Source organism: Ictidomys tridecemlineatus, assembly GCF_052094955.1.
Source record: "Ictidomys tridecemlineatus isolate mIctTri1 chromosome 12 unlocalized genomic scaffold, mIctTri1.hap1 SUPER_12_unloc_4, whole genome shotgun sequence".
Lineage (NCBI taxonomy): Eukaryota > Metazoa > Chordata > Mammalia > Rodentia > Sciuridae > Ictidomys > Ictidomys tridecemlineatus.
In genome coordinates, this window is record NW_027520962.1 from 786093 (window position 1) to 798508 (window position 12416).

General features: G+C 32.4%; 1 protein-coding gene across 10 annotated transcripts in view; it reads right to left on the reverse strand.

Annotated features, from left to right (window-relative positions):
- The window catches only part of LOC144372321 (E3 ubiquitin-protein ligase RNF217-like), a 196411-nt gene that overhangs the window by 88605 nt on the left and 95390 nt on the right, over positions 1–12416 (reverse strand). The gene's annotated exons all lie outside the window — the stretch shown is intronic.

Sequence of the window (12416 nt, forward strand, 5' to 3'; positions counted from 1 at the left end):
GGTCTCTCTCCCTTTCTTGGACTGACACTGGACTAGAGTACCTGCAGATAGGCAAGGTGTTTGTGGTCAAGAGGAAATGAACATTTGCGCTCAAGGATTACAAACAAATGATTATTTTGGCAACAAAAACTACATTTCTTGCTATTGGCCACCCTATTCCTTTATAGTCATACTGATTTTAAAAAAATTTTATATGACAGTGCTGCTGTAGTGAATACAGGTTTTATGGGGCCTGAGGTTATTTAATTTCAGGGACCCTCTTTAAAGAAAAGAGTGCAATTACAAACAAAAATTTGATACAAGGCCAAAAATGGGGGCTGTGTAGGTAAGGGTCTCCAGAGCCCAAGCTTTTTAGCTTCCTAGTAAAACAGCACTTTCCTGGTTGTGCCTGTTTATTAGTGATTGTGTGTCCATATCAATTCAGCACAGTAGATGGCATGAAGGTATAACCTAGGCCAAAGTTCTACTGGACCCACCCTTCAACCTTTCGTGATTCTTTAAACCATCAGGGCACTAAGAAACACATCTGAAGACAATTGCTATGCACCTCAAACATCTTACACTCAACTTTTTGATTATATTTTGCATTTGATCTTAAAATGGAAATGATACAACTTAACAGATTTCCTCATCAGACAGCAGTGTTGTATGGAGCCTATAAAGGGAAGAGGACTGATATCTAGAGTTTATTTTGTGCCAAGCATCCTACATACAAAGATTAGCTCTTTAAACTGCACCATGAGATTGACATTCTTATTCTTAATGGGTACTCATAAAAGTGATTTGCTGAAATAACAATCCTAGTGAGTGGAGAAAAATTTCAAATTTCTTATGCTATGCAACCTTTTATTGTGAAGTTAAAGGTAAAACCAGAGGGTCAAAATATTCTTTGCTAATCAACAGTGTAATCTTCACAGTAGAGGTTATGAGACAAATACGTCTGCTTTTCTAAGATTTTCTGCTAGTTTTTGCTGCTCTCTGGATCCACGCTCTTCCTTCAAAATGGCATCAAAACTTTTTCTGATGGACAACTTGTTCTTATAAGTTAAACTTGTCACTTATAGTATATATGCCTCAAAATTTTACATGCAGTTCTGTCATTTTATATCGGTTTATAATATTGCTTCACTGAGTTCTAAAATCTTTATGTGGCCTATTTATTATTCCATTTAAATACCCAAACTGCTATTTTTATTCTCTCTTTTAAGGTTTTTCCTTAGTACTAATATTGTTATTATATTATAATATTCTGAACATAGCATGAAACTAAAATATTATTGATCCTACCACACAGGAATTGAAAAAGTAAGGTCTCATAAGGATGTTCAGTAATTTTGTACACTGTAGGAATATATGGTTCTATAGGTTAATTTGAATATTTTACACACATAAAGGCAGGGATTTAATTGTGGAAAATGGTATCATGATTTACCAACTCTGAAGTACACAGTGCTTTCTTTAGTACTATTGTGGATTGAATATATCTTGATTATATATAAATATTTTATTATTTGATACCAATAGAGAAATGAACAGATATGACATCAGTTAGCATACAACAGAACACACAACTTTTTACATTTGTTAAGCAAATTGCAATTTTGAACTTCTGACACTTAGTGGGAAATAAATTTCACATGCTAAATGAGTTCCTTGGGTATGTCTTTGAGTGGCATGCTTGTAACAATGCCATCTTTGTTTTTGAAACATAAAGCTTTAAAATAGATTAAAATTATATTCACATATGGTTCATTTTTTCCCCAAAACAAAAAACATTCATCAGCTTAGCTCACTAAAAAATAAACTAATTACCCAAGTGACTACAATTCAGCATCAAAATTCTGTTTTTACTTAAAAGATGGAAATAGACTAGGCATTTCTAATTCATTAGCTTAAACTGAGTATTCACAAGCCATGGATGTTATGTGTATGTGTGTATGTGTGTGTGCTCGCTACTGGGCATTGAAACCAGGGCCTTGCTCACATCAGGCAAGTACTGTGCCACTGAGTTGCACCCCCAGCCATCCCAAATGCTACTTGATTTGTTATTACACACACATTTTCTTCACTCCATCAGGATAAGGATGGCTACTTAAAGAACTGAATACTTATGACCCAAATGTTGCTGATACCTCTGTACACTTAAAGTCATGAGATGAAATGTTCAGAATATGCCAGAAATTTTTTCAGTAAGAGTCTGATATTAAGTTCATATTGTAGTAGATATAAAAAGACACAACTGTTTATTTTTGTGCCTATGATATTCTTCATCCCACAGACCAAAAACCAGTAATAAGAAATTAACCATTACACATATGAACATATATAAAATAGTACCAGTCTCCCTCAAGTTGTTTACATTTAGTTTAATAAAATGATCATATAGAATCTAAAAAATAAAAGTGGAATATAGTTTTTTTATTTTCATAGAGATTCCACTTAATCAATGGGTGGAAGAAAATCTCTAAGGGCCCAGATCATGCATATCTTTTTCACTCCTTAATAAAGGGCCTTGCATTGGTCCCAATATACAGCATATTCTCAATTACTATTTATTAAAATAATAAATAAGCATTATCTAGGATCTCCCAACTCCAAAATTCAATGAAAACACTTGTAATTTTTATTGTACTACAGCTTCCAGTATTATTTAATCAGTCAATCACCATCCTTTCCAGACCTCTGATGGACTTGTGCTTTAGTGACATTGTTTTTCCAGGTTCTCTTCTGATCTCCCCCAGGTTGCTAGCCCTTTACCTATCCCTTATTCCCATCCACACGCATCATGTTGCACAATCTCCTTGGGTGATTGCTTCCACATTCACCTGGCTTTGACTCCCCTCCACAGGATCTTTTTTCTTTATCTCCACTATAGACCTAGCTCCTAAGCTTCAGACTCAAACAGCAACTGTGTGCTAGTCACACACATCTGTATGCTTTGTAGGCATTCCCAGGCTAAATAGGCAAAATCAAAGTCATCATCCTTATCCTATGCAAAGCCCTACTGAAATACAATAGTGTTTAATCTTTGTCAGTCTAACAACAATCTCTCCCTTCTGTGAATCCATGAGAAAAAGGAACACATCTTTCAAAGCATATAAAGGACCCATATTCGAAGTCCATATAAAGAAGAATGAAAAATGAAATTCATTTATTCAATAATTCTCTATTTAGTGCTATAGAGTGCCCAACACGTGCTATAAACACTAGAAGTATCTTTAGTATCTCTCAAGAGAACAAAATTAATTAAAAAAAATTCTTACTCTCATGGCTGAAAATACATCCATTACCTTAAAGAACAGTAAGAAATAGAGGGCTACAGATAAGTAACATGACATGTGCTTTATTTTAGCTCCATATTATCTACTGAAGAAGGGGAGGAGGTTTGAAATTATATGGCCTTATCGGGAAGCTGAATATTACTCCAAGACAGTGAAGTGAACAAACTAGCCATGTAGATGTCTGGGGGAAAGAACGTCTAGACAGAGGGAAGAACAAGTGCAGAGACCCTGAGATGTTTTGAAGCATGCATGGAGGGCATCATGGCTGTGGCAGAGAGAAGGAAGTACATGCAGCTAGAGGAGTAATGGGGTGGAAGCATGTTCAGGCTGTGAACTGTCACATGGTTGTCATAGGACTAGCATTTGCGTTGTTTAAGATGAGAACCACAAAGTTTGAATCAGAGGGATCAGAGGGGTGATGTGAACTGTCTCACGTGAAACAGCCTCATTTTGGGTGCTGGGTTAAGAACATTGAAAAGTGGGAGAAAACAGTTAGGAGTCTATTGTAAGAATCCTGGAAAGGGAAAGATGATGTCTTGCCCCAGACTGTTGATGATGGAATCCTGGTATGAGTTCAAACTCTGAATAAATTTCAATCAGATAATTGATTGACTAGAAGTGAGTTATAAAAGAGAGTTGGGATGACACAGAGTTCTTGGCTCAAGCAGCTGGAAGATTAAATGGTTATTTAGAAAGATGGGGAGTTATGGGAAGAACTATTTGGGGGAGAAGATTATTATTGCATTTGAGAAGTCTATTAGAGCCCAGAGAAGATGCTGCATAGTATTTGGATATACACCTTTTCCCACAGTTCCCTAAAACTTTACGACATGTCAACTGCTGCCACCAGCAAAATTTGTATTGTTTTGAATTCCTTTTTTTATTGGTGTTTGGTTTTTGGTGCCAGAACCTAGGGCCTTGCACATGCAAAACATGTGCTATACCAATGAATCACCCCAGTGCCCCTATTTTGAATTGTTTGAATTTGCTCTATAGACAGAGACGGCAACTCTTAAAACTTGAAATGAAATGAATGCATTATCTAAGAGAGCTTAAGATCCCCTAGCAAAAAAAAAAAAAAAAAAAAAAAAAAAAAAGCCCCATAAGACTCCAAGGGGAAAATGAGTAAGTAGCTTTTAACTCAAATGTTCCCCTGTGGACATGGTTCACTGGACTTCATCCTTCTCAGAAGCCCTCATCAACTATAACAGACTCAACAGGGCACTCAACTCCCTGGAGATGTTTCAGATTTTTCTTTTTCTTTTTAGTCAGGGGATAATTAACTCACACAGGTGGCTAGTGTTGGCATTATGGATGTCCTGCACAGTAAAGAATCAGACTCTTTCTGTAAAATTTTTAAATGCATTAGATGTTTGTGTTGGTAAAAATCTTTTGAAAAATATCTGAACTTAGAAACCTAACTTTATTTTACATATAAACACAAAAGAATGTTTATATAGTTTGCAAATACAATGAAGTTTTTGTCACACTATTACTGTATAAAATGAGGAAAGATTGACTGCATTTAGAGCATAACTCCATTTTATATATCAGCCCAAAACACAGTTCCAGTACTTCAACTACATACACATATAAATATAAATACATATAAATATGTATATATATGTACAAAAATGTTCTTTTTGTCTTTATGTTAAAATGTTAAATCCAAAGGACAGGTATCAATAGAATTTGAATGTCACTTTAAGATTTCTTAAATGCATGGGTATGTATAAATCTGATTGCATCATTATTTGTTTTATGTTACCTAAGTATTTACACAATGATATATATTATATTATAATATATTAATTATTTCTATATTATATTCAAACTAGGAGAATTTTCTGACTTTTGAAGGAAATGTAACAGGTGGTCATATTATATATTTAAATCTTGGGATAGTAAATAAGCATTAATTTTTTTGGCATTAAAAATAGGGCATTAGAGGCAACACAATCTAAGTCCAGGAAGTTTTTGCTGTCAAACAATCAGGCTATTCTCATGTCTACAGTTCATCCTTCGGCACACCGGGAAAATAGCAGTAATAACCACTGCTCCAAACTAAGATATTTCATGCAATATGAAAAATTAAAAATGGTAAATCAGTGATCCAGTGGAAACTATTTTATTTCCTAAGTGGTACTAGTTGGAAGCTACCCTCAGCCCCTATGCTTTTGCAGTAGTAAATAAAGTACTGAAGAACTGTAGGATATATATATAAGAGCAAACATGGATATGCCAACCTTTTCCCCAGTAACCACAGGCTACATAGCTATGGCTCAGATATAAATGACCAAAGTCATAGCTTTTGTGTTAATCTTATGTGAACAGAAGAACATTAATCATTTCCTCTGAATCAATATATTCTTGCCCAAAGCATCCTATTATAGGACTTAAGAGGTTAAATATCTAAAGAGAAATATCTCTACAAGTAATTTCCCTTAATTGCAAATTCACAATAAATTGTGAATTAGCATAGTTTATTTTCCTTAGTCCTCTTTTTGGTTGTTACTCAATCGACCTGAAACTGGCTCTATGTCTTAGAATGGTGGTAAATATTTTATCCTTACAACTTTCTTTTGAGAATTAAATTAGACTACTATACACACTATTAAGGCTCTCTTGTTATTTTTACTGTGTAATATCTCAAAATTTTATCAAAAGACAAGTAATGATTAAGATCTTGATAGCATACTGGAATTAGCATCTTACTATCACACCTGAGGATCTGATGAGGAAAATATAATTATAATAACTGTAATAGAGACAGACATACAGTAAATGTCAGTAGGTATTAAACAGTGTTATTGCTGTGCTAATACCATAAAAAAAGATCACTGGACAAGGACATTTTGTAAACATGGAATAAAAATGGCTTATCAGAATTTGGCAACCCCTAATAGTATTTTGGCATTTCTTTCTTTTTTAATGGTTCTGACACTTGAACCCAAGACCTCCCATATGCTAGTTAAGTCCTCTATCACTGAGCTAAACTCACTCATGGATGTTCTTTTAATAACAGAAAAGTGAATATCTTGTCACCTAGAAATCAGAAACGTGTTGATCCTAGAATAAAATAAATAACTTAATTTAAATTCATAAATCACATTACTTGTATACTAACCTAAGAAAATGTATAATTTCCTAGCAAGGTGTGGTGGCACACACCTATAATCCCAGCAACACAGGAAGCTACAGCAGGAGGATCATGAGTTCATAGCCAGCCTCAGCAATTTAGTAAGGCCCTAAGCAACTTAGTGAGATCCAGTGTCAAAATAAAAAAATTAAAAGGGCTAGGGATGTGGCTCCATGATAATGCTCCCCTGAATTCCCAGTACACAGTCCCCAACCAAAAAAGTATAATTTCTTAATTAATGATCTCTACTCAATGTCTTGTTAAATGTTTTACATAGAGATGTGAAATTATTTATAAGAGGAAAATCAAGGTGGTTAACTCCAGGTAATCTAGTCAATTGTGACTACATTTCTAAAACATTATATACATGTTTAAATAAATATTTATTTAATCTGACATTAAGAAAAAAGATAATTTGGAGAAGAGAATTTGATGAATTCCCTTTTAATTTCCCAAATCAATAAAAAAGCAAACTGTTCTGAGAAACATTAACCCTAACCTTGGTTTAGTAAGTTCAGTATTCCAAGCAACACTTAAACTTTACCCAAGGAAGAATGGAAAAAAAGTGTGTGTGTGTGTGTGTGTGTGTGTGTGTGTGTGTGTGTGTGTGTGTGTGTAGCAGCCAAATCTCGAAAGAGTTATCTTTCTGTAAGCTCCACATTTCTGGAAAAGCTGTGATGTTATGGACCTCCTGTTTCCTGATTAGATTTTATTTTTAATATTGAACTGTTTCAGACATTTAAAAAATATATAGATAACAATGTAACAGCTACATAGGGACTCACCACCCATATTTAATTATGTTGACATATTGAGATATTTGCTTCAGAAATATTTTTGAAGCGATAATTCTTGCTTTGTATAATGCTTCCTTTGTATATTTAATGTTTCTTGACCGTAACTTCCTGCTTGCTTTACACTTTTGCTTGCCTCACATAATCAGGTAAAAGGGCCTGAATTTTTTACCTGCATTTTAAAAGTTCATGTGTTAAAAATATATACTGAGATTTCAGAAGTCTGGCCTTTGGAAAAATGGTGTTTTAACAATTTGAAACTTCAATAGGGAAAAACATGGTATGCTAGATGTCAAAATCTGGCTAACTGGAGAATAACAAATACTAATTAGCTGATAGTAAACCTTTTGAGTCAGATGGATGGCTTATTAACCATTCTTTTTTAAAAAAATATTTCTTTTGTAGTTATGTATGGACAAAATGCCTTTATTTTATTTGTTTATTTTTATATGGTTCTGAGGATGGAACCCAGTGCCCTCACCTGTGCTAGGCAAGTGCTCTGCCACTGAGCTACAGCCCCAGCCCTTATTAACTATTCTTAAAGATTCCTTACCCACATTCTTGAAGGTTTCCTAACTGCTTTTATTTTTCATGATAGTTATCATATTGAGCAATACTATTAAGCCTTTAGAAACATCCAATGGGTATATGCTACTACCTGAGACATATTTAATAATAAATATTCATTAAAAGTTTCTCTTAGAAAGTATGCTGAACAATAAAACTATATGTGGCAGCCATTTCTGGAAAGGAAACAATGAAATACTTGTTTTGTTTCTTTCCTTTAGTTTAGTCAGTGGTAGATTACTGTATCATTTAAAGAACTACAAATGGCTGGGCCAGGTGGTACACACACACCTGTAATCCTAGTGACCCAGGAGGTTGAGGCAGGACAATAGCAAGTTGGAGGCAAGCCTCAGCAGTTTGGTAAGATCCCGTCTTAAAATAAAAAGGAATGGAGATGTATCTCAGTGGTAAAGTGTCTCTGGGTTAGATCTCCTGGACCCAAAACATATATATTTTTTAAAGACAATTGTAATGACTGTGCACTTTAGTTGAGGAATTTTTTAAAATTTTCAAATGAAATACAAATTTTTAAAAATCATATTTGCATTTGAAAATAGTAAGCCTAAGTTATATAACATGATTTTTACCATGATTTTAAAAAATATTGAATTTTCCACAATTAAAAAAAAAATTCAATCAAGCATGGTGGCATATGCCCAAATTCCCAGTGGCTTGAGAGGCTGAGGCAGGAGGATTGCAATTCAAAGCCAGCCTCAGGAATTAATCGAGACCCAAAGCAACTTGGTAAGACCCTGTCTTAAAATTTAAAATATTAAAAGGTTTGGGGATATGGCTCAGTGGTTAAGCACCCCTGGATTCACTGTCCAGTATACACATAAAAAATTACTAATAAATAATAACTCCAATAATAATTAAAAGCTAAAGTTTAAGTATGTATAAAGCTATGAACATGGTATTTATAGTTTTATCTTGTACATTACTGTTATTTTTAGGTGTACATCTAACTCAGATTGTACTATCTCATCAAACATAGTCTAAAAATGAATTTTTTTGTGTGTGTAAAAATGAACAGATATTTAATATTTTCAACAAAATTTAATTTCCTTATTTTCTTTAAATTTATTTTAAACATTAAATTTCATAAACTAGATTTAGTTTTGTTGATAACTAAATAAAAAAGAAACTCAATATTAGCACAGGTTTTCTGTAGAGTAAGAATCTTATAAAAAATCATTTGTAAGATAACAAATGGTATTTCATAACTGACTGAAGAAAATTCTGTATTAGAAGGCAATGACATTCAAATAAAGATGCTAACCAAAGTTGATCTTAATACAGTAACATAAAATTTTCTAATAAATGTGAGAAAAAACTTTTAAAACTTATTATCTTTCAAAAATGAATTATAATACTAATTTTGACTTCTTAGCACAAATAATTTCTTAATAATACCATACCAAGTATTAAATTGGTCTTTCCACTTTAGAAAAAGGTAAAAATCTCATTATGGGAGAAGTAAAGGAGAGAAAAGAGTTACTCTATTGAGAGTACCAATTAAATGAATTTTTAGATAATCAAACTCTGCTTGAATGGGTAATTTTTAAATAATTATTTTGTAGTTATAGGTGAACACAATATCTATATTTTTATGTGTTGTGGAGGATCAAACCCAGTGCCTCATGCCTGCTAGGTGAAAGCTCTACCTCTGAGTCACAACCCCCAGCCGAATGGGCAGATTTTACAAAGGCATAATCATTTAAAATTCATCAGTATGGATACATAAATTTCATGAAAAATTAGCAGTAAGATTAAGTAGCTAAGAAAAGAGACTCTTATGTATCAAAACTTAAAATGTGCTTAGAAAGAAATTACAAATCAGTTGGTGGGAGAATTATTTAATAACCATTCCAAGATGGAAAAACTAGTTTCAGTACTCAATGTATAATAATCAGGAAAATAAATTATGGGCCAATTAAAGAGTTCAAATATTTGGAATCAAATGGCTTAAAGACTGGAAGAAAACAGACCTTTATAATCAAACATATGAATAATAAATGATTAAGTTTAGAAGAAAAATATGTATGAAAGATTTGTAAATATATAAAAAAATATGTGTATGTCCAAAAGGTAAGAGAAAGGTATATATGGTAAAAGAAAAATTTGAAAAAATTTCAAAAATATATATGCAAGCCTAAAGATAAGGGTTAACCTAGAAATAAGGACTATCAAGTAAAAAAAAAGAAATAAACAAACAAAAAACACTATCATCTGAGTAAAAAGAAAAAAGGAAAATATGTAAATAAAATACACCAGAAAACATTTTCAAATAAATAGTTCACATAATTTGATAATAAAATTTATGCCCCAACCTAGGCCACATAAATAGGCAAAGGATATGAACAGAAAGCTTTAAAAAGGTTGCATTATAAACTTCAAAACATATTGTATTTTAAAAGAATTGTTATATTCAGTTCATAAGTAATTAAGAAAATGTGAGAACAATGCATTTTAAAACTATTAAATTTAAAGAATTAAAGAAGTGTTCACACAGAAACAAATCCTCAAAATTTTTCTCATAGAATTACAAATTGTTTTATTCCTTTTAGAAAGCAAATTGGCAGTACATGCCCAAAACTAAAAGCACTGATATTTAACCAATAAGTCTACCTTTATGCATGTTTTAGAGGTTCAAAACACGGAAAAAAGATACATTCAAGATAAATATCATCAACACATTATATACAGACACAAACCTAAACCAGCTGTGGTGTAGAAAGGTAAAATATTCACACAAATATTACACAGTTAATGAAATGTTTTGAAAAAGGCTTTAAAATTGTTTGGGCTGTTAAGTGAAGAAACTAATGTATCAAATTATTGGCATATTTTAGATAAAACACTACAAAAAGTAATTCCAATGGGGCAAAAACCCCATTTGACACAGTGAGTAGATTAAAGTCCAGGACTGAATACTCTGCCTCTTTGCCCAAATTCCAGTATATGTTTTATAACCTTTATAATTAAAATGATTATTTTAAAATAAAAATCCATTACAATTTTGAATTTAAAACATAATATACCTATAGCAGGGTACAAAAATATAAATATACTTTGCTCACAACAAAATTTTACATATATTTAATTATTAATATTAAAAACATTTATTTATTTATTTATTTATTTTTAAAGAGAGAGTGAGAGAGAGAGGGGGACAGAGAGAGAGAATTTTTTTAATATTTATTATTTTTTCTTAGTTCTCAGCGGACACAACATCTTTGTTTGTATGTGGTATTGAGGATCGAACCTGGGCCGCACGCACGCTAGGCAAGCGCGCTACCGCTTGAGCCACATCCCCAGCCCCCAAAAAGCATTTATATGAAAATAAATAACATTGGTTTTGTCCATCTGAAGAGAATACATGAAAGTTTTGTTTTACCAACCCTCCTACCATCTTCCTTTTTTATATTTATAAATTTTAAGAGATATATTTATGGAAAGAGCCTAAGCAAGTAAAATAAACATGAATTCATTAATTTTATCTCAATTTCTATCATAAATTTAGAAATGTTTCATGGGGAGAACATAATTTTAAGGTCCAACAACAAAAATCAGAATAAACAAAATCTTTTATGCTGCACTTAAAAGAAAAAAAAGTTTGCATTCAAAACACGTCATAAATCGTGACTTAGATGAATATAAATTTCATAAATGTGAATTTGACCAGAAAACAGGTTCTCAGCTACAATGTAGTCATGTAAATGAATTCCCTGGCTCTTTTCCTTTCTTCTATTTAAAAGGTAATTCTTCTTAAAGCCCAGACCATGGAGCTATTTCTACAAGAGGGAATCAGCATGCAGGCTTTCTTTTAGCTGATTATCTATATTTGTCAAAACTGTGGGAGGTTATTAGTGTGCTCAGAAAATTCCTTGTTTCATTGCTTTTTCTTTTACACACGAGGGTCGATTTAATGTTAGATCAAGGGATTAAAGTCATAATCGTATGTTTTTATGTATGACTTCATTTCAATCAGAATTTCCTCAAGGCATAATGCTGCAGTATTGTTCATTCAGAGAATAAACCAGAACTGCTGACTGGCAATTGTTTTTCACAGTTTTCCAGGAAGATATAAAGTATACTTATGAGCAAAGTGCTAAGTAGAATGACTTAACAGCACTCAAATTCCCACTAGCCTGTGGTTTAAAACTGAGCAGTAGCTTCAAATAAACATAAAAGGCAAGAAAAAAGAAAAAGATCCTCCTTTTAAATTGTTTTTCAATGGGATGAAAAATATAAGGGTACTGAACAATCGATACACTGAGCTGAAATAGACCTAAATAAATAAATAAATAACTGAACAAATTTGCCTCCTACAGGGAAAACAGACAAAGCTTTAGCTCACACATATCTATACATCACTTTTTACAAAGCTGGTTCAATTAAACTATTTCAAAATTTCTTCCAATTGCCAAAAATAACATTATCATTTCATGCTATACATTTTACTTACAGTATTTATAAAACAGTATGTGAATTTGGAATAGTAGATCCATATATTAGTATTATTCTCAATAATAGGATTTATAAAATACTTTTACTACTTCAAATTATATTCACAATTATTAAGATTTTAAGTATTTCTGATAATTTGAATTTCACTTTTAAGTCTCCAGGAAA